General features: G+C 46.3%; 1 protein-coding gene across 23 annotated transcripts in view; it reads left to right on the forward strand.

Moving 5' to 3' along the window:
- The window catches only part of ADAMTSL1 (ADAMTS like 1), a 627,217-nt gene that overhangs the window by 257,741 nt on the left and 346,101 nt on the right, over window positions 1-23,375 (forward strand). For 5 of the 23 annotated variants that reach the window (XM_074994949.1, XM_074994951.1, XM_074994948.1 and 2 more), the window contains one exon: window positions 9,410-9,492. The exons of the other annotated variants lie outside the window; for them this stretch is intronic. The gene's annotated coding sequence lies outside the window, so the exon portion shown is untranslated. The remainder of the gene's footprint in view (window positions 1-9,409; window positions 9,493-23,375) is intronic. 23 annotated transcript variants of the gene reach the window in all.

A 23,375-nucleotide genomic window follows, 5' to 3' on the forward strand; every position in this document is an offset into this window, starting at 1 on the left:
ATCAGACAGCGCTTCTCTGCTTTTGCTAGCCTATAGTTTAGTGCTGTTCCTGCTTTGGAAGAGCTGTTCTCCATTCATTGTGCTATTGGAGATGTCTTTCTCTTATATCTTCAATGCAGATGAGGCTGGGGGTGTTTCCTCAATCCAGTTGCCCTTGTTGGTAGGATTTAGGTGTGTCCACCCCTGCCAGTTTGAGTGCTTTGTCTTTGATTCAAGCAGAGCCTGGCAGAAGAGTATTTGTTTTCCATGAGTGTCACTCCCTGGCTCCTCAAGAGCACAGGGCTGGTAGGTGGTCATGCTCTGGTTTCTCCAAAACACCGAGCTGTAAGGTAACACACTTTATGTGAAGGATTTGACATATATGCCAGTGCTGTTCCAGACTCAGGCATCAGATAGGCTCTGTAATGTCTGAACTTCTCTTCCCTTCAGAAGGACTAGAGAATCCAGACAGAAGAAGAGCTTATGGCTTCATCCAAGCTTACTCCCCTAAATGCTTATGGCACAGGGCTGGTGGGAACCAAAGGCGCTACAGACCCTTTTGATAGCCTTCGCTCCCGAGTTCAGGTGTTTTACATAAGAATCTCACCATGCATTTTTAAAAATTGTAAGGTTTTAGCAATTATGGCTATGAAGTGAAGCTTGAAAATGTTACACTAGGCGCAGTGCGGTAACATCTGCTTGAACCTGCAAAGACTCTGAAACTATATCTGCGGGAAGTGTGTGAACTGCCCTATTTACCAGTTTGGGTGGTATATCCTGCTCCAGAAGAGGATTCAGTGTGTGCCCAGACTTGAGGCATCCCATGACCGCAGCCCAACCACTTGTGAAGCATGCCTACTCAGTTCCCCTTAAGTAGTGGCTAAGTCAACTACTAATTGATGAGGCATATACAGTCTTGGATAAAAGAGATGAACCTTTTCACTCGGGCAGTAGAAGTTTGTGCATAAAGATCCAGTGCTCCCAAGTTCAATTCCCACTGCTGACAAACCCATGCAGTGGCAATCAGTGGTGTACACCAAGTTGCTGAGGAAAGTATAGGGGCCTCTCTGCTTCCACTCACCTAATCAAGATGGAATTTGCAGCTCCCAGAGAAAGGAAGAAGCCCAAGGTAGGTCAAGGACAATTTTTCCAAAGCCTGCCAAGACTTTGTGCTTACTGTAAGCCTTTTTGTTTTTTAAAAGACTAGCATCATGTGCCAAGGAGCTGAGGAAGTACCATCAAGGTCAAGAACTCTGAACTTGATGGTGAAGGAATTCCACTAGTCCTTTGAACTATCAGGTGAATGAGTGGTCTACTAGCACAGTCAAACTCCCACTTGAATTAAAACTCAACATCTGCATTGGAAAAGCTGCCACAACGTCTAGAGTGGGAAAAAAAAAAAGGGGCCTGGCAAAAGTACAAAGTGGCAGAACGTGCAAAGATCAGTGTATATCAATCATGTGTTATAAGCACACTTTTGTAAGAGAGCGAGACATGGGGATTTTATACAGTACTCTCATCAGGAAGAGAGATTTAACAGTTTTCACGTGCATTTCCTTTTTTGACTCTTTGGAATCTCCAGGAGGGACAGAGTCACCAAAACTGAGGTACTCAAATGGACCAGCATACCCAGAATGCAAATTCTTCCTCAGAGGTGCCTCCTCTGTCTTGGGAATGTGTACTGAATGAATGAAGGGCACATCCCAAAAGACATCATCTAAAGTGAACTGGCATCTAGAAATAGACCCAAAGGATGCGCACCATAGCTTTTTAAGGATGTGCACAAGTCAGACACCAAAGAAATGTGCATGTATGTGGACAAATGGGAAGATCACACTCAAGACTGCAGCCTTTGGAAACAACAGCTTAAGAAATGTTTCCAGTGGTGAGAGGAAGCAATCCAGCTATAGTGGGGGAGAAAAGAGCTTGCAGAAGGCAAGTCCAAAGAGTTGAAACATCACTTCTAATGTGACAGAGATTCCCTCTCTCAAGGTGGGTCTCTTGAGCCATGTTTGTGATTGTCATAAACAGTGGAGTAAATTATTTACCTGTCAGAGACCTATATCCATGGGCTCTCAAAGTTGAAGTATGCCCACTGTTCCATTGATTTGTTAAGCACAGCAATATTCTTCTTTCTTTTTTCTTTTCTTATTAAGCCTTTACTCTTCTATTTTAAAGGGTTTGCATATGTCTGATTATAGGATAATATCTGAGACTCTTACTGACCTGGGGATAAATGTCTGTTTCATGGGGGATTGGACTTGAATTGGGTTTTCAAGAACTCCTCACCATATAAGACTTAGCTGTCTAGATGAAAGTCATGGGCTGTCATGTTTAAAGGGATCTTGGTGTCCAGTGTGATACTACAGACGTTATTTTGTTACTGGCTTGATTAATCTATTCTTCACTTCAGAATAAATTGCCAGTTTGGAGGATTGTCTGCTCAGAGGATAACATTATCAGTGTGACCCAGGCAGGCACCCAGTTACATCTGGTGTATAGTCAGCAGGCTCCACAGAACCAGGTCAATTGAGTTTGGATCAAAATTGGCATGCTACTCAAAGTTTAATTTTGACATCGAGAGTTTTAAGGGTTAAAGATTAATTACAATGAGTGATCCAAAATCATATTAGGGGCTTAACAGAAAAGCCTTTGAAAATATATGCTTACAAGTGGTAGTATCCTTTAGGACAGAGCAAGAACTGAAAAATCTGTCAAGAACCAGTGACCAGAAAGCGGAGTCTCTGTCATCAGCTATCCCAGATGCAATTACAGCAGAAGCCATTAGAATGCAGTTGTGGTGAACAAACATCACGTTAAGCATGAAGAACAATTGGTAAAATTTTGATTGAAGGAGAAACAAAATATTTCCAGTGTGTTACAAGAGGCTGAGGTAAGGGGAAAAGCTGCTCATGTGAGGCAAATGGAACAGCTGCAAGCAAAAAAAAGCTAATGCAATCCAGGTCCAAGTCCTAGAAGGGAAAAAGAATTTACCACAGCCTGAAAATCTGTCTCATCTTGGTAGCAAAACTGGGAGAAGATATGTACTGTTTATAAAGGTGCTGAAGATGTGGATGAGATTTTGTCTACCTTTGAATGAAGTTCACCAGATTCCAGATGTGCAGTGAATGTCTGACCTACTGACCAGTTGACTGGGAAAGTGTTCAGTGACATTAAGGTAATGGAAGTTTTGGATTATATAAAATATAAGGATCCCATAAGAAAATTTCGAAATCTCAAAATGTCTGAGAATATGACTCGTGGAATATGGACACAAAATGCAAGGCTATTTCAAAAGTTGGTAACTGGGTCAGAAGTCAGTTTTGTTTTTTTTTTAATTTCACAGCACAGGAACAGGTGCTAAAAATAGTCAGTGATGAAATGAAAGCCCACCATTTATGGAAAAAAATCTCCATCATGTTTAAAAGCTAGTCACATAGTTTTCTCTTAGTCATATTTTTAGCAGAACTAATACTTTGAGGTATATATTTATGATATCCCCACCCTGTCCACTCAAATAGCCATGTATGGCTCCTGGACTATGATGAAGACACCAGGATTTAAAATGTGTGGGTCCTGCTCATATTTCTTGTTGATCACATGTGAACATAACTGCCTTCTCTACTGCTTGAGAGAAACCCGCATTTCATCCAAATGTAGTTTCTGCTAGTCCTTCTCAAACTGTACCCAAGAAGGCAGACCTTTCTGCTGCATTCTGGCCAAGATAATTTTGGTTTCCTAACCTTTTCAACATGTCAACCATTCTCTTACCACCCACCCCCACTTTCCCTGAGATGCTAATACAATAAAATGGCAAGATCAGACAGCTACTTCACCTCGGAGCAGCTTCTGTTCTGTGAGTGTTCCAAAAGTGCAAGACATGCTCCTGAGCAGCAGAAAAAAGTCTGCTAGGCATCCCTACCATTCTAACAGGAAATGCTTTGCTGGGCCCAGCAGAAAGGGCTTTCCCCCAGAGGAAATAAAGGTTCCCTTTCTTTTGGCAAACCTCCTTTTCACCACTTTCAATAAGAATAAAATCTCCTTGTGCTTACATCCCAATTTACTACCAAAGGTTTTACATCAGTTTCATCTCAACCAATCTGTAGACTTACTTTTCTTCTTTGCCATAGCCTTATACCTTGGCAGAGAAATGATTTCATTCCTTTGACATCTTCTGAGCCTTGGCTTTTTATTTGCAGTGAACAAGCGTGATCAGTCAGTCTCCTAGATGGTTTATCACATTAGCGGAGCAAGTTACAGGGCATGATAGAAATAGGTTATAAATCAGACTATTCAACATTCATTATGTGTAAAACCTAGAACAAAACAAATAAAACTGAAGTCATACACTTTTTGTGGGGCAGACCCACTTCTTCAGATATGGAGATAGCGTTGTACATTTCTAGTACAGCGCTGTCTCCAGGTCTGAAAAAGTGGGTCTGTCCCAGGGAAGCTCATCACCTGATAAATTGTTTTGTTAGTCTTTAAAGTGCTACATGACTGCTTTTTTTGTTTTGTTAGCATACAGACTAACACGGCTACCTCTCTGTTACTGAAGTCATGCAAGTCACTTAAAATGATTAGATAAGTGAGAGCATAACTGACTGTAAGGATTAATATATACTGAGCTGCAAAAGTATGCATGCAATAGTTTCATTTGTGGCCAGACATCCTCATTTTTCCCAAGTGTTTCTGTTAGATTGTCACTTTTTCCATTAATGCAGTAATACAGAGATCATGAAGCCAACCTGTGTATGAGGGAGGAATTGCAGATTTACTCTTTTGGCAACTAAAAATTGTTAGGACTGTAACCCTTCTGCAGGTAGATCCAGCAGCAGGCAGACATGGTCTATATCCAGGGGTTCCTCTCCAGCCAGCCAACACAGAACTGGTTCAAGGCTGCACCCAGTAACCTGGGAAATTCACACACGTTCCCTGGATCCCTCCAACAGGCAGTGCTTCCCCACTTGCAAGCACAGAGTCTTAATGCTTTTAAAAAGAAAGAGGGAAGTAACTTGGCTTTAATTTGGAAAAGCACCACAAAAAGGGGTTCATAAATATAAACCATAAGTAAAAGTCCCACCCCAAGTAGGTTGAGCAGTGTTCTTTTCCCCCTCGGGTTCTTAAGTCCAGCATTCTAAATGTCCCCTTCTCTGCACCCCACTCACAGATGCTGTCCTTGGTCAGTACAGTCGCACAGTTCAGAGGTGCACCCTCCCCATCTGCCTGCTCCCTTTTCTCCACCACTGCCCTGCTGGCTGCTTGTTGTGCCACTGTGGCCCTGCTGGCCTCTCAGCACATCTCTCCACCGCTGCCCTGCTAGCTCTGAGTTACCACCCACCTCTTGGCTGTGACTTCTGCCCATCAGTCTCAATTGATTTCAGCTCCCAGTGATTTCTGCTCTTGGAAGCAGGTTAAAAGAAACACAACTCATACCAATTAACATAAAAAGAGGCTTTTTATGATTTCTATTTAACTTTGTTCTATGGACAGTGGGTGGAGTAGAAGGGGATGGCAGGGGTCAGGCAAGTCCAGGCAAGGGAGGGTAAACAGCCTTCTGATTAGAGTAACCTTTCCTCATCCCCTCTCCATCATAGAGCTCTGAAATTTGAGCCCTGGCTTATCAAGTTACTAGCTGTGAACCTTTTCCTTTGGAACAGTTTAGCATAGTCCTACTTTCCTGTGTTCCCAAAATATTACAAACATTGGTAACTATTTCAGCTAACCCTGACTTTAATATGAACAGAGGTGGTGTTGTAATCCACTTAATTTGTGTCCCAGTGAATGAAATACCACTCCATCTGCTGAAATTTAAGCAAAAGCAAAGGTGGAGCAAACTGTATTTCCATAGGCAGACCCAGGGTCTCTCTCACTTCTCCCCCAACACTTTCCAGCTAGCTGTTATGGAAGCATTCCTTCAGATCTCAAAGCCTACTTATGCTACAATTCATTTCTTAATGCTAACTAGCAATACTAAAACGCTTGAAGAAGGAAATATAGGAGGACTTAGTTTTTGAGAGACCGCTGAATATGGTGCTCCAATACACATGCATTTTGGACAGATACAGAGAATGGGTGAAAGGCTAGCGTGTGACCGCCCCCCCGCCCATTTCACTACTTCCTCCATTTATTTTTCCTCCATTCTTGCTCCATTTATTTTTCAAATTTCAACATTTTCTCAGAAATCTGAATGAATTCAGTCAGTTCTGTTTCTTTTCCACTTGTTACCAATAACGTAGCCACCACAAACTCACACCTGTATGCTCTTTTCGTAAAGCTCCAGGGCATTGGGGGGGGTGTATGTTAAATATTATTTGACACAATGTGCATTTAAGCTAACTGGCTGAAATGTGAAGTGACCCAGAGACAGTCTTTGCAAGTAATATGAACCTAAGCAATGTTGCACAGGCTCTATTGAGACCTGAAAAACCCAAGCCTCGTTTTTGTTTTGTCTTTCTTTGTTTCATTTATAATTATGCGCACTCTACGCAATCTCTGTCAGCTGCTATCCATCAGGCTTCCTTCTGTCAATAAGCACTAAATGTAGTAACTTGCACTTCTGCACTACATCGGGTAATATATTGATACTAGTGAGGTTTCCCCCATTTTGAGTTCCTAAAAGTTAGCTCTCAGTTCTTTCAAGCTCATTAGACACCTTTCTTCCATTTGGAAAAATGCAAGCTGTAAGTGACAGTAAGCTAATATTTGGTGGTCTTTTGCATCACATTTTCTAAGACATTAACTCCTGATATGAAGTTGGAAATCTCTGAAAGCATATTTGGTTCAAATAATTATAACTGCAGTTATTACATACTCTTGGTTTTGGATTTCTAATTGTGTCAGTAATTTTTTGGGGGCCACCGCAAATTTTGCCTCACATTGAGTGACTTATGGTTTGACTAGCATGTCTGTGGCGCCCATCAAGACAGTATTTCAGCGCCTATCAACGGCCTACTAGGAGTAGTAGAATCTTTGGTAGACACATACACAGAAGCAAAGTAGAGGTATGTGAATTTATGCAAGGTTATACAGCCTGTATCAGACCAGAGTAGAACCCAGATCTCATGAGTCAGTCCCTTGCCTTACCACAAAACCATATCTCCCTACATAGAAAAGTAATTGTCACTATGTTAACAGGGAAATGTGTGCTTCAGTTAGAGTGTGGGAGGAGGGAAATAACACTAATGGACTATGAAGGGTAACCATGTCAGGACTTGGTGGGGAAATATTTGAATTGATTAGATTATGAAAGTTCACAAGGTCTCAGAAGACAACTATCCTTTTTCTGAGCAGGAACATTTCACGTGTGATAAGGATGCTGACACCAAAATTAAGTAATTCTCATAATAGAGAAGTGGATCTAGTAAGAAAAGGCTTTGCATGTTCATCAGAATGCTCATGTAGACTTTCCAAGAAACTCAGCACCCACTGGGAGGTATTGATTATGCATCATTCATGACTAACAAATATGTTCTTGAGGTCTAGGTAGAGAATCAGTCATGGTCTGACCAATAGCAGTTTAGTTTCAAGATAATCTGATGACTAGAACGTTGCATGGTTCCAAGAAGAGAGGGAATATTCCACATTCTATGAGCAATTGGTAGTGTATGTGTGTCTTTAAATGTTGAGTAGGATCAGGATCACATGGCAAGAGATCTGGCAGTTTGTGAAGAGGTCTGACAATGATGTCCTGGCAATCTGTAAATCCTTGTTACTTAGGAATTTGGTTTTTGGAGTATGCTCTAGAGAATAGTTCTTCAGTATGAATTAGTATATCTCTGGATTACTATACTGAATTACTTAAGAGACATAAAAGTGTAACTAAGGTCAAGTACTTCAAGCCTTTACACTCAAAGCATTGGCATTATACCCAGCTAGATGTCTTATAAAATGAATGGGCATCCCTATAGATTTAGCAGTTGAGAGGCTGTTCAAGACAAGAGATTTGAAGATCAGAAACTAGAACAGTGGTGATAATGATTCAAGGGGAGATCTAGAAATTAATGGGGCATATTTACAGAATTTCTTTTCTTTGATAGTAATCTCTTGGTATATTACAATTGTAACTGGAGATATTTGCCATACATGAAATAACTTTGCTCATCCTGTGCAACATTTTTAGAAATAGGAGCCTGGCTATTACATAAAAGGTGAGATGAACAAGGAGCATATTTGGGTTTAAGTTTATTCACTATACTTCAGAATGTACACACAACACATTTCACCATCAAGTTTCGTGGTAACATGAAATTTCCTAAAGAAATATTTGAGCACAGCCTTCAGAAAGAAACAAAGTATTTCTCCACTTACTTTCTCATTTGTAGGATCTATCTTTTTGGGCATAGTGCTGTATTCTCTAAGTAGCTGTAGGGTGAGAAGGCTTGGGTCTGGTTCTCTTCCAAGAACCTAGCTTCATTCCCTCCCTCATTTCTGAATGTTTCAGTTCCCTCTAAGGGAACTGAAACTGTGTGTGCACAGACTAAGCCACTTAGAGCAGGATGGAGAGGAAAGAAAAGACAATACTCTGATACTATCAATATGGAGCTGATAGAAATGAACAAATGAGACAATAGCATGGGGAGAAAAGTGCTTTTTCTTTTTTTTTTCTTTTTTTTTTTTTTTTGAATAAACAAAAGTCTCCTTTTGTACTAAATCGTCCCCCTGTGTTCTTTTTTTTTCCTCCCATGTTACTTTCAGTAATCTGACCTGTGAGCTCTGCTTGGAGGCACCCAAGACCAAGCAATCTGGCCTTAGTCACCACTCAGACTTTTTCTCTTTTATTTTGTTGGGATTTTTTTTTTGCTTTGCTTTGTTTTTTTGGCTATGTCCACCATGATAGTACCTGAGCACCTTCCAGAAAACAAAGCTGAAAAATGCTTTTTTTCCTCCACTCTGGCCCCTTAGGAGTGAATTTAAATATTTCCCTCCTTTCTATACTGGACATCACCCAAGGGGAATCTTTGGTTGCCTTATCAGGGCCACTCTTTGACTTTCTTGATCCATGGAACAGAGGCTAATGATCTTCCCTGCACATTCAATAAAAGTCTCTTTAAATATTTAGTTGATATTTAACATTGAGTAACTGATGTATGGATTTTCCACAATTTTCTTGATGTATTTGCTCATGTCTTTTCTATCTTTTTAGTATGAATGCAGGTGATTGTAACTGGTTTGCTGTTCAGAACTCTTCTAGGTACTGGAGGATGTGCGGTAGAATGCTGACCATTTCCAGTGATGTCTGATTTTCACGTGCTGCTAATGCAAGAAATGGCCCAAAAGACCTATTTATAAAATGTGAAGCCTGCTAAATGACCCAGGAAATGTGTCCTGTGAGGAACCCAGATGTGATATTACTGCTCAGTGCACAGGTGATTTAACTAGGGTAGAGCACAGTATAGTTCATTTCCTTCTCTCCACTTCAACTTCACAGCTTTGGGCAACCCTCCTCCTCTGGATTCCATTCTTTATTTTGACCAGTAAAGTTGAGGACATGGCAGGCAGGACCTTTGAAATGTGAGTAGCAAGAGGAACTGATGACTAACTGCATTTTTAAATTTCTCTTCACGCACTTGAAATAAAAGCTGAGATTCTGATTTGATCACATGCCGTGTCTACACTAGCCAAAAACTTCGCAATGGCCATGCAAATGGCCATTTTGAAGTTTACTAATGAAGCGCTGAAATACATATTCAGCACCTCATTAGCATTCAGGCAGCCACGGCACTTTGAAATTGACGTGGCTCACCACCGCACAGCTCATCCAGACAGGGCTCCTTTTCAAAAGGACCCCAGCTACTTCGAAGTCCCCTTATTCCTATGAGCAGATGGGAATAAGGGGACTTCGAAGTAGGCAGGGTCCTTTCGAAAAGGAGCCCCATCTGGATGAGCCGCGTGGCGGTGAGCCGCGTCAATTTTGAAGTACCGTGGCCACCCGCATGCTAATGAGGCGCTGAATAAGTATTTCAGCTCTTCATTAGTAAACTTCGAAATGGCCATTTGCATGGCCATTTCGAAGTTTTTGGCTAGTGTAGACATAGACATGATGCCAGAAGCTCAAGCCCTTAGGCCGAGGCCTAGAGTACTTATTGTTAATCCAATCCTGTGTAGTGAAACAACCGTGTGTATTTGTGTGCATGCATGTCTTTAATTTTAAATAAGGTTTGTCTAATTATTTTTAAAACACTCTTTTCATGGTGATAACATATCTGTGAAATCAAACAAATTGTTCTTTGGTGGCACAGAATGGGGAAGTGGAGAAGAATTATGGCTGAATTTGTCTTCTGTTGCAGTAGAGGCCACTAACAGCTGCTACAGACATGAAGGGGAAGCCCACAGAGGGCTTCTTGATGGGCAAATAAATGTCTCTTTCAACCCTGTTAATTCAGCTGAATTAATTGGAGCATGATTGCAAATCCTTCTCAATGCTCATGAAGATGCTGGCTAACACCTTTGAAGCTGTTAGCTGGCTGTGTTGTAGCCTAAGTTTTTCCCAAGTCTATCTACAGCCAGTTAACAAGGCTTCAAGAGACATTAAGAGGGTTCCACAATCCTGAGTTAACTCATCTGAGCTGAACCAAGTGCAAAGGACATCCCTTCTGCACAGGTTATAGGAAGCTTCTGGAATAGGAGATAGGAGCATCTCAGGAAATCATAATGTGGAAGTGGAAGAGAGAGAGCTGTTTGGAAGAATTAGAGTTGGGGTGGTGACAACAGCAGGATAGGAGGCAGTACCTTAAATTGAGCATAATGGATTCTGGGTCTGGTCGGTCTCAATAAAATAGCTCCATCCTGAGGTTCTGGTGACTGTATAGAGTACTGAACATTCATTCTTGTGAGTTATGAAGTCACCAGAAACCTGAGATGGAATTATAACCCTAAAAATTCTAGCTGTCCATTGTTCTTTCTGTATGTGTACATGCTTGCATATTTAAATAGTGCTATAATAGTAAATCAAACATAGTAATCATCTGGCAAAGTAATTACTTCCACCATGTCAGAACATGGCATGCTTGAAAATAAAGCATGGATAGAATAAGTACTTAAACGTGTTTTCAAGCAAGCATGACTCAATCAGTGGTACATGTGAAGCAATAAAATACAGATCTACTTAATTTTGGAGGAAATCAGTTATACTGTACGTGATTTATTATCTGTTAAAGCATTTTAATTGTAGCTTAACTGCCAAACACTGTCAAATTCTAGTTTTTGTACCTCGTACAAAAGAGAAGTTAAAAAAAAATAACATGGCTACTACTAGTTGATGCATGCATGTAGCTCACATTGTCATTAACGAGAAGTATGTTTTCATTGAGAGTAGACAGGACATGGTCTAGAACAAAAAAGTTATTTCCTAGAACACAAAGAGAACCTGATCTGGGTTCTTAAATTCTGCACGTTCACAGATCCTCCTAGATTTCAGCTTAGACCGTTTATGTACGTCATCAGTGGAAAACGGTAGCTCAATAGTGCAGTAGATGTCTTTTTTGCAGAGTTGAACAATGGATTTATCCAGAAATCAGAACTATGCTGAGATACAAGGAAAGTTTCTCCTGTTTCCTGGTAAAAGCAGAGGGGGAGAGCCATTGTGGGGTGCATAAAGGAGCTATCACTTTTTACAATCCTTGGTTGAAGGGGAAAAATAGCACATTTAACTGATACATGTGAATAGTGTGAATGCACCGTACAGATGCAGACATTGCTCAAATTTTCCAATTTGTTCCCTTTATTGCTATCACGTAGCTCAGAACTCCTCCCTTAGATTCATGACCAGTGGTGAAGGCTGTAAGGAACAGGGAGAGAGTCATGAAGACCAATCGGAGGAGGAATAGGTTGATATACCCCAATGGGTTTAGCCATGCTGTTAGTTCTTTTGACTTCTCTCTTGTGCAAGGTACAAAACTGCACATTTGACATTGTTTGCCAGGTTGACTTCAGTTAGAGAGGGCTGGCTAATACCCTGATCTGCAAGGGGCATAAAGAGACAGACAATAGGGGCAAGGGAGCAATGTGTTGACCAGCTTTGCTCACCTCCAGTGAGAGATTGTAGAAGTACTATGAACCCTTATTTACCTACCTTATTCACCCTTGTTTTGGGGCTACCAGGGCTGAGGGATAGCTTTTTCTTCTGTCATCTAGAGCAGAATCTTTAGAAAGATCACAAGGATGCTCAGAATCACAGCTCCAGCCCAGACCTGTCTGAAGTTGTAGCTCTTTCCTAAATACCATCTCTCTCCCATAACCTCAGTTGCCAGGGTGAGTATGGGTCCCTAAAAGATGGTAATCTCTACTGGGATATTGCAAAAAGAATAAGGCACACATCGCTGCTAAAGAAGAATACTGGAGTTTAAAAAAGACAAAAGGACATTCATGGGTCCTTGCACCTGAAATTATGATGCCAGTGCAGTGTGTAGGAGGAAGGGCAATGCCAAATCATGCTACCTACTGGTTGTCTTTCTAGGCTAATGCACGTATTCGTGTGATGCAAATTATGGCCTGCATCTAGATGGCCTGCAGCCTAGGATAATACACTCCAAAACTGGAACAGTGACTATCAAAACTCGAAGGGTGATAGTTCTACATAATGCCAAGAAAGTAATGACAGCTTTCCAGGGTGGGAAAAAACTGAATCTGTGGACAAGACAATTTCAGTGACCTTATACAGAGGCTGTCTAAGCTACAGAAATAACTTCTAAACTGTTTTCTTGGAAGTAGAGCATCTACACACACCCTACTTTGAAGTTAAACTTCGAAGTAGGACACTACTCCATTCCTGAGAATGAAATAGGACTGTGAAGTTGGGGTCCCTACTTTGAAGTTAACTTAGAAGTAAAGGAAAATGTGTGTAGCCTCTCTGCTGGCTACTTCGATGTAGTGCCTAACTTCGAAGTTAGTTCCTAGTGTAGACGTACAGAGAGTCTTCTGACATAAAAACAGCACAGAGGAAGGAAGGAAGTACAGAATACCAGGGCAGCAGCAATGTTATAAGGGTCCTTCTGATATTTTATAATTGCATGAGTTTGTCAAACCTATACAGGGAGCTTTTGCCACACACATTTTCATCTTCATTATCAGGTTAATGTTCAAGATGCAATATTATTGAATCAGATTCCTCTGTTTTAAAGCATATCAGTGTCAGCAGCACTAATATTACCTTGAACCTTCCCCAATTCGGCAATTGAACCAAAATGAAAATAAGATTAAAGAAAGAGCAGATACCTTATCTCATAACCCTTTTATTATATTAGCTGTGGAGACAGAAGGGGAGGTGTACTGTAGAATCAACTTGCAACAGTCTCGCCTGTAATTATGTTTTTTCTTGATAAGGCTCTGGCAAGCAGCCCACCAAAATATTGATGTGAAATCTGATCAGCCTCGGCTATGGAATTTCTTTGGCACTGGGACTGAGACTGAGATGTTTGGAAGTGTTTGGCAGCTGTAGTAGATTCAAGAGCTGGAGGCAAGAAATAATTCCTGTGTAAAAAAAAAAACAAAAAAAAACAAAAAAACACTAACATTATATGACTTTACAAGCCATTCTCTCTTCAGCAAAATTGTGTGTATGTACAATCTGCTCTTGTTCATACATACAATTTAATAAAATGTATTAAAAGAGATTCACCTGATGCTTCAGGTGCCTTCACAAGCTTTTTCAGTAAAATGTTCAAAATATTATCAGTATCCAAGAGACAAACCCTTCCAAATCAAATCCAAAATCATCCCTGCAGGCTTCGTCAGTGTTTTCTCTTTCTCCTTGAAAAGAGGCCAAGAAGTACAGACACATTTGTGATCGTGACCTGATTTGTTAACAAATATGAGTTCTGGAGAATCAAGGGGATAAGTTCAGAAGATAAGATTCCTCTTTGAATTGCTACTAGATTTCTTCAGGATTAATGTGACTGTTAGCCTCAGCTTCTCACAGGTGCTGTGTTGTCATATGAAAAGTGAAGCAGCCTGTGAAGTAAGCAGAGCCCAGCCATTTGAGAGCTTGAAGTTAGGACAGATAAATTTTAAATTTCCATTGGACATGAGCAAGTGACCAATACAGATCAGGGAGTACTGATGCACTGTAGTCTCTCTAAGAAGCCTTCACAAGAAAGATTATGGAATAGGGCCTGGATAATAGAGCATAGGGGGCAGATGAGCCACCCCTGAACTAACCTAGGAATCATCTCTAAAGAAAAATAAGTATCAAAACTAGGTGAGAGAGCTAAAGGGATCAGCTCCCTTCTCCTCTCTCCCCATCACATTTCCAGCTCGTCACTGGCTGCTTGGTGCAGTGGTTAGTGACTGCGGGCAGGTGCCAGCCAATTAGAGGTCACCTCAGCTGCCAATCCGGTGGATCTTAATGTGCTCCTCATTTCGCTGTCCTCTTCCTGCTTTGCCCATTCACCCAATATACCCCCAGCCCTGCCAGTTCTGCTCCCATCACTCTGCAAGGAGTCAGTCCCTAGTTGGAACGCTCAGCTCACCAGCAGCCTGGCTGGCAGGCTCCTTCCTCCCCACACTGCGTCTGGCTGGGCAGACACTTGGGAAAGTTCAGCATCCTCTGGTCTGGAGTCCTGGCCAGTAAGAGATAAGCCTGGCATGTGCCAAAGCACTGCACAGTGTTGGCATAGAATAGCCTCTCTACCCTTCAGTGACACTCTGGAGGGGTGGGAGAGGGTGCAAAATGGGGAGAGCAATTTCCAGCCTGTTCGTGTCCCAGACCTTCAGGTTTCACAGCAGAATACTGGGGAGGCATTATTATCTAAGGTGTTTGTACATGAATGCAAGAAGCTTGGGAAACAAACAGGAGGCATTAGAGGCCCTGGCACAGTCAAAGTAGTATGAGGTGATTGGAATAATGGAGACTTGGTGGGATGACTCTCTCGTAACTGGAGTACTGTCATGGAAGGGGTATAAACTGTTCAGGAAAGACAGGCAGGGGAGAAGAGGAGGAGGAGGAGTTGCAATTTATTGAGAGAAAATGTGATTTTTCAGAGCTCCAACTTATGGAGGGAGAAGAGACAGTTGAGTGTCTTTGGGTTAAGCTTAGAAGCAGAAGCAACAGAGACGATGTAGTGTTTGGTGTCTGCTATAGGCTGCCAGATCAGGTAGATGAGGTGGACAAGAATATCTTCAGACAACTAAGAGAAGCTTCCAAATCATAGGTGCTGGTTCTCATGGGGGACTTTAATCACCCATTCATTTGTTGGGAGACCAATACACCAGCACATAACAATCCAGGAAGTTTTTGGAGAACATTGAGGATATATTCCTGGTGCAAGTGCTGCAGGAGCCGACCAGGGGCCACATGCAGCTTGACCTGCTGCTCACAATCAGGGAAGAAATAGTAGGAGAAATAGATGTGGCTGGCAACCTGGGCTGCAGTGATCATGAGATGGTAGATTTCAGGATTCTGATAAAAGGAAGAAAGATGAGCAGTAAAATACAGACCCTTGATTTCAGAAGAGCACACTTCAGCTACCTGAGAGAACTGATGGGCAGGCTCCCCTAAGTAGCTAATATGTAGGGGAACGGAGTTCAGGAGAACTGGCGGTATTTTAAAGAGGTCTTATGGAAGGCACAGGAACAAACCATCCTGATGTGCAGTAAGAAAAGCAAATATGGTAGGCAATTAGCTTGGCTTGAAAGGGAAATCCTTGGCGAGTTTAAATTCAAAAAGGATGCGTATAAGAAGTGGGAACTTGGACAGATGAGTAAGGAGGAGTATAAATATATGGCTGGAGAATGCCGCGGGGTAATCAGGAAAGCAAAAGCACAATTGTAACTGCAGCTAGCAAGGAAAGTGAAGGGCAACAAGAAGGGTTTCTACAGGTATGTTAACAATAAGACGGTGAACAAGGAGGGTGTAGGGCCATTACTGAATGAGGGAGGTCACCTGGTGACAGATGATGTGGGAAAGGCTTTTTTTTTCCTCAGTCTTCACAGACAAGGTCAGCTCCCTGACTATGGCACCAGGCAATACAGTATGGGAAGGAGGTAGGCAGCCCTCAGTGGGGAAAGAATGCATCAAGAGCTATTTAGAAAAGCTAGATGCACACAAATCCATGGGTCTGGATTTAATGCATCCAAGGTTACTGAGGGAATTGGCCCATATCATGGCAGAGCCTTTGGCTATTATCTCTGAAAATTCGTGGAGACTGGGAGAGATCCCGGATGATTGGAAAAAGTCAAATGCAGTGCCAGTCTTTAAAAAAGGAAACAGGGACAATCCAGGGAACTATAGACCAGTCAGCCTCACCTCAGTCCCCAGAAAAATCATGCAGGGAATCCTCAAGAAATCCATTTTGGAACACTTGGAAGAGGGGAAAGTGATCAAGTAGTCAACACGGATTCACCAAGGGCAAGTTGTGCCTGACCAATCTGAGGTAGCTGGGTCTGTGGACATGGGGAAGTCAATGGATGTGATATACCTTGACTTTAGCAAAGCTTTTGATACAGTCTTCTACAATATTCTTGCCCATAAGTTAAGGAAGTATGAATTGGATACATAAGCCATGTCTACACGTGCACGCTACTTCGAAGTAGCGGCACTAACTTCGAAATAGCGCCCATCACGGCTACATGTGTTGGGCGCTATTTCGATGTTAACATCGACATTAGGCGGCGAGACGTCGAAGCCGCTAACCCCATGAGGGGATGGGAATAGTGCCCTACTTCGACATTCAGCGTCGAAGTAGGGACCGTGTAGTCGTTGCGCGTCCTGCAACATCGAAATTGCAGGGTCCTCCATGGCAGCCATCAGCTGAGGGGTTGAGACACGCTCTCTCCAGCCCCTCAGCTCAATGGTGGCCACGTGGAGCGGCCCCTTAAAGGTCCCCACCCTCTCCCTTCCTGTGCAGGAAGCTGAGAGAACGTGCAGGCGGCAGCCCAGACACGCGGCCAGCCTGCACGTCTCTCAGCGCCACAGACACGCACCCCAGATGTGATGGCCGCACGGCAGCCCCCTCAGCGCCCACAGGGGACCCCCCCAAGGGGAGCCAGAGCAGCCAGCGCTCCCAGGCTGGCAGCCAGGCCAGAAAACAGCAGCGGGGCCCCTCCTAGACGGAGGCCGAGCTTCGTGACCTGCTGGGGCTCTGGAGCGAGGAGGAGGTGCTCCAGGTAATGGGGAACAAGAGGCGGAACGTGGATGTGTTCGCTCGGCTGGCCGAGGGCCTGGCCGCCCGGGGTCGCCCTGCCCGCACTCCGGATCATGCACGCAGTAAAGTGAAGGAGCTGCGGCAGGGTTACGCCCGGGCCCGGGATGCGGCTGGCCGATCTGGGGCCGCCCCCGTCACTTGCCCCTTTTACAGGGAGCTCAGGGACATCCTGGGCCCCCGGCACACCTCCTCTCCTCCGGCTGCGCTTGATACCTCCGGCTGAGGAGCCCCAGCAGGCCCCGGAGCCGGAGTCCGCCCCGGAGGTAAGCCCTGCACCCCAAGGGCTCCCCATGGAGCCCACCCCTGGGGCACTGGAGCAGGAGGAGGAGGAGGGGGACTCCTCCTCTTCTGACACCGGCCTGCACATCCTCCTGCCATCCCGGAGCAGCAGCCGGGTGTCCGCCCCCCGAGTGTCCCCCGACCATGGGAGTGGACCTACAGGTATGTACCCCCCTGGTGTACACCCCCGGTGTTGAGGGGCAGGGGTAGTAGATATGTGGCCAGGGCCCTCCACATGCCCAGATGGCCATGGCCCCAAGGACAGCAGTGCCATGTCCCTCACAGGAGTGCATCAGCCCCTGCCCCCCGCCGCAGCACGACAATGCCATGCCCCATCCCTGGGGCTGGGGGGAGCGGAACCTCTAGGGTCCCCCGGGAGGAGGGGGTGGGACACCCCGCAGCAGCAGTCGCAGCAGCAGCAGCAGCAACATGTGATGGAGTGGGGGGAGTACAAATGCGAGTCTCAGGCTAGATATGAGCAACCAGCTGAATAGCTCCCAGTGGCTAAGGATGATCCTGGGGCTACAACTGGCAGGTTACACCTCTGCCCTGGACAAAGAGGAGGGAGGAGCCGAGCTGGCTTTGAATCGGGGGGCGCAGGTAGAGGCTAGGGGAAGGGAGAGCTGGAAGGCAGCCAGCCTGAGGAGGGGGAAAGCTACACCCCAGAGGGGCACCCCTCGGGGTCTTCTCCCCAGGACGGGTTGGAAGGACTGTCTCTGACTGCTGTACTGTCACTTCTGGGAGAAACTGGGCATCTGTTGCCTAAGAAACCAATCCTGTCAGAGACCCTGCTGAGTGAAGTGAGAGTCACTCCCGCCAGGGGACGGGGTGCAGTGCAGGGGGACCCTTGAACCCCATCACAGCAGCATCTCCCGGGGATGGGGAACCTGCAGCACAGAGGTGGGGGGACAAGGGCCACAGCTTGTGGGCCCACACTAATGCCTGTCTCCACTCTTCTTCCCATCCCCCTCGTGTTCCGCAGCTGCACCATCGGAAGGACCGGAGAGCGCTGGCGAGGCTTCAGTGGTCCCGGAATCCCCTCTGGAGCCATCGCTCCAGGCCAGCCCCTCGGCGGAGGACCAACCGGCCCCACGGCGGGCAAGACAGCGGACCCAGCACCAGCTGCCGGCGACAGACCCCCAGCTGCTGGACCTCCACCGCCGGCAGGTGGAGCAACACTGCTTCCACCTCCAGGAGCGGGTGCTGGCCTGGCGCCAAGAGGCATGGGGGGCCTACATGGAGACATTCAACCGCGTAGCGGACTACCTGGCCCCCCATGCCGCACCGGCCGCTGCTGCGCCTGCCCTGACTGCTCCACCCGCTGCACCACCCGCTGCTCCGCTCGTCGCCGCACCATCTGCCGTCGCCCCGCCACCAAGGGCTGTTCCACCGAGGAAGACCTGGGGCCAGCTGACACTCGCCGGACGTATCTGCTGGTCTGCCCGGCCCCCAGCCAGCCCCGGACAGGGCTGCGGCCGAGGCGGCGCTCCCGGCCGCTCACCCCCAAGTGCCGGACTATAGGGGCGTGGGGCCCAGGACGTGCCCCCCCCTTGTATGTAGTTGGTATTTATTTATTTGTGCCCCCCGTTTGCTCAGTCCCCCCGCCATGTAAATAGTTCTCCCCTTCCTTGTTATCCCTGGTTTTTTTGTTAATATATACGTACACTTTTCATATTTAAGTTAGTTAGAAGTTCCTGTATATAGTTTGTATTAGTTAGTTATAGAACAGAGTTGAAAGTAAACCAGTTTGATTTCACAAACAAGTGTCTGCTTTTATTTGTGCAGGAAAAGTGGCGGGGGGTGTGCTGTTGGGTGCTCTGTGGTGTGGGCATAGGGGCAGGGAGTGTTGTGGAGGATGGGGGGGGCGCAGTGGGGGGCCTGGCAGCGTTCACCCCGCGGCCTCATCGAAGTGGGCCCGCAGGGCTTCCCAGACCTGGGTCCCTTCGGGGTCCACCTGGCGACTGGGGGCAGCGGATGGCTGCACGTCGGCCCTGCCGGCCTCCACAGCCCAGCCCTGAAAAAAGGCCTCCCCCTTGCCCTCCACCAGATTGTGTAGGGTGCTGCACGCACCCACAATCTGGGGGATGTTGGTGGGGCCCGCATCCAGGCGGGTGAGGAGACATCTCCAGCGCCCTTTGAGGTGGCCAAATGAGCGCTCCACCACCTGGCGCGCGTGGTTCAGGCGCTGGTTGAAGCGCTCCTGGCTGGCAGAGAGATGGCCCATGTACGGGTGCATGAGCCAGGGCCGGAGGGGGTATGCTGCATCTGCGATGACGCAGAGGGCATGGTGGTGTCCCCCACAGGGCTCTCCCGCTGCGGGATGTAGGTCCCCACCTCCAGCCGGCGGCACAGGCCCGAGTTCCGGAAAACCCGGGCGTCGTCGGTGCTGCCAGGCCAGCCCACATAAACGTCCTGGAAACAGCCCCGGCTGTCCACCAAGGCCTGGAGGACCACTGAGTGGTAGCCCTTCCAGTTTATGTAGCGTCCTCCACCGTGCACCGGGGCGCGGATGGGGATGTGAGTCCCATCCAGAGCCCTGAAGCAACTGGGGAAGCCCAGGGTGGCAAAGCCCACGATGGTGGCATCCGGGTCCCCCAGCCTCACCAGCCTGTGGAGGAGCATGGCGTTGATGGCGTGCACAACCTGCAGGGGAAGCACGTGGGAGAGCACCAATGAGGGGTGAGCAGGGTGTGTGTGGCCCTCCCCTGCCCGGGCCCCCCTGCCCTGCCAGGGCTGCCTCCTCCCCTTCCCCCCATGGGTCCTCTTACCTCCATAAGGACAGCCCCGACGGTGGCCTTGCCGACGCCAAACTGCTGTCCCACGGATCGGTAGCTGTCTGGAGTGGCCAGCTTCCAGACAGCGATGCCGACCCGTTTCTCCACGCTGAGGGCACGCTGCATGGCGGTGTCCTGGTGCCTCAGTGCAGGGGTGAGCCACTGGCAGAGCTCCATAAATGTCTGCCGGCTCATTCTAAAGTTCCTGAGCCAGCGGTCGTCGTCCCACTCCCCAAGCACCAGCTGCTCCCACTAGTCGGTGCTGGTGGGGTAGCTCCACAGGCGGCGGCGTGTGAGGCGGAGGGGTTTGGGGTGCTGCAGGGTTGGGGGTTGAGTCCTCCTCCCTTGCGGGCCACTCCTCCTCCTGTGTGGCAAGGAGGTGCTCAGCTGCCTCCCGCATGGCATGGAGCAGGGCGAGCCCTGCTCCTGCAGGGGCAGCTGGGTGGACCTCTGGCGGCGGCTGCTGCTGCTGCTCCTGCTGCTGGGGGTCCATGACTGCGTCGCCTGAGGTCTGCGTGCCTATGGCTCTGCAGACCGTGTGCTCTGCAGGCTGAGTGTGTCTGGGAGGGGCCCTTTAAGGGAGCGGCTAGCTGTTGCCCTGGAAGCGCTAGCCCGCCCTGTGACCCTGTCTGCAGCTGTGCCTGGCACCCCTATTTCGATGTGGGCTACTTTGGCGTGTAGACATTCCCTCGCTGCGCCTATTTCGATGTGGTGCTGCGCAACGTCGATGTTGAACATTGACGTTGCCAGCCCTGGAGGACGTGTAGACGTTATTCATCGAAATAGCCTATTTCGATTTAGGCTTCACTTGTCGACGTAGCTATAGACTGTAAGATGGATAGAAAACTGGCTTGACAGATGGGCCCAATGTGTAGTGGCCAATGGGTCAGCATCTGTTTGGCAGTTGGTTTCAAGTTGAGTGCCCCAAGGATCGATTTTAGGGTCAGTACTGTTCAACATCTTTATTAATGATCTGGATGAGAAGATGGATTGCAGCCTCAGCAAATTTGCGGATGACACTAAGGTAGGGTGTCAGCTAGATACGTTGGAGGGTAGCGATAGGATCCAGAGTGACCTAGGCAAATTGGAGGGTTGAGCCAAAAGACATTTGATGAGGTTCAACAAGGATGAATGCAGAATTCTGCACTTGGAATGGAAGAATCCCAAGCACTGTTACAGGCAGGGGACTGACTGGCTAAGTAGCAGTGCAGCAGAAAAGGACCTGGGATTAAAGTGCGTGAGAGGCTGGATATGAGTCGACAGTGTGCCCCTGTAGCCAAGAAAGTTAACGGCGTATTGGGGTGGCATTAGGAGAAGCATTTCCAGCAGATCTGAAGAAGATGTTAGTCCCTTCTACTCGGCTCTGGTGAGGCCACATCTGGAGTACGGTTTCCAGTTCTGGACACGCCCCCCCAATATAGAAAGGATGTGGACACATTGGAGAGGGTTCAGCGGAGGGCAATGAAAATGATTAAAGTTCTGGAACACATGACCTATGAGGAGTGGCTGAGAGATTTGGCCTTATTTAGTTTGCAGAAGAGGACACTGAGGGGCAATTTGATAGCAGTCTTCAATTTTCTGAAAGGGAACTCTAAAGAGGATGGAGAGAGACAGTTCTCAATGGTGACAGATGACAGAACAAGGAGCAATGGTTTTAAGTTACAGAGGGAGAGGTGTAGGTTGGATAGTAGGAACAGTATCTGATTTGTTTCAAGTGCTTTTAACCTGTCATAAACCCATTGAGTTTAGGTGCTTTTCTGATGCATTTGAATAGTTTGGCACCAGAAATAGGCAGTAGTATGTGGAGGAGGGGTTTCCAGCCTATGAGCCGGGACCCAAACATGGGTCCCATTAGATTTGTTAAGGGTCACCAGCTGGGCAGTTCCCAACTGCATGTGGCTGTTAAGGAAGCCATTTGCAGTTTCTTAACGCTGCAGCCTCAGGCAGATATCTGTCACTAGAGATAGCAATTACCTTATGCCTAGGTGCTGAAAGCTTAACACTTGAGCTAATTGATTTTAATAACTGTTTTCTGCTGGGAGCAGGAGGGCTGGGGGAGCCACCCAACCTAGCAGCCCCAGTGAAGAGGCTGCGGGAGGAGGACGAGTGTCTAAGTCTTGGGCTATTTAGGGCTGCGGTGGAGGGGGGAGTCTAAGGCTGGGGGAGGTTTAGGGATATGGGGGTTCTAAGACTGGGGGGAAGTGTGGGGCTGCTGGGAGGGGCACAGGTCTCCTCACTACCCAGCCAGGGACCCTGCAGCTCGCTCATATTAGCGGGGAAGTTCACTCATTTAGTGAACATACATGTCCTTTATTTTAGCGAGTACTTGTAAGTAAAGTACTCTTTAAATGAGGGATGGGTATATTTGAAATTGAAATGGACAAAGCATGGATCTATATCTTTGTATGTGATACTTCTGATATCCTAGCTGTGATGGCATGATGCTTTGCTGCAACAAGGTAATGAATGTTAAAGTGGGTAAAAAAAGTTAACAAGGAATATCTGTGAATATCACAAAAATGAAATGGATGTACATGGACAGAGTAAAAGGATATAAGCAGACTTCATGAATAAATGTTAAGCTGTAGCGGCAGTAGGTTAATTATTCAGGATTGTAAATATTGAGCCAAGGACGCTTCCAAAGAAACTAGGAAAAAAAAAAAAGAAGGGGGTGGTTCTTCAGTCATGACTTCCCTGAAAAAAATATGGGAAAATGATGGCATCTTAAAATGTATGAAACTTTGACTGGTGAAAAGCTTAATTTCCTCCCTTAACTTATGGGTGCAGTTGACAAAAGGACACTTAAACCTGTAAGGTGTGGTGCTGCTGAAGACTCCTGAATCTTTTCCATGGAGGAGATGAGTGTTTACATTAGAAATTATTACTGGAGAGAAGCAGACTCCACTCTTGGAAAACAGTGGGATGCATGTCTTTGGATGCATCAGGCAGAGAGATGGAGATTACCTTGAGACAGTTGTCTTGGAAGAAATGGTGGCAGTTCATCATAGCAGGGGTGACAAGTGTAAATTCAACAATAGATCACTCCAAGGTCAGCTGCTGAGTGTAGGAAGTTAGCAATGCATGAAGACAAGTTCTGAAAATTCTGCCATGTCACCAGTATTCAGACGTGAATAGAAACGAGGCACAGAGTAAGTGGTGGGGGATGCTATAAATATTGAAATGCCTTTAATTTAGTAGATTA

Source organism: Carettochelys insculpta, chromosome 5 (genome assembly GCF_033958435.1).
Source record: "Carettochelys insculpta isolate YL-2023 chromosome 5, ASM3395843v1, whole genome shotgun sequence".
In the NCBI taxonomy this organism is placed as follows: domain Eukaryota; kingdom Metazoa; phylum Chordata; order Testudines; family Carettochelyidae; genus Carettochelys; species Carettochelys insculpta.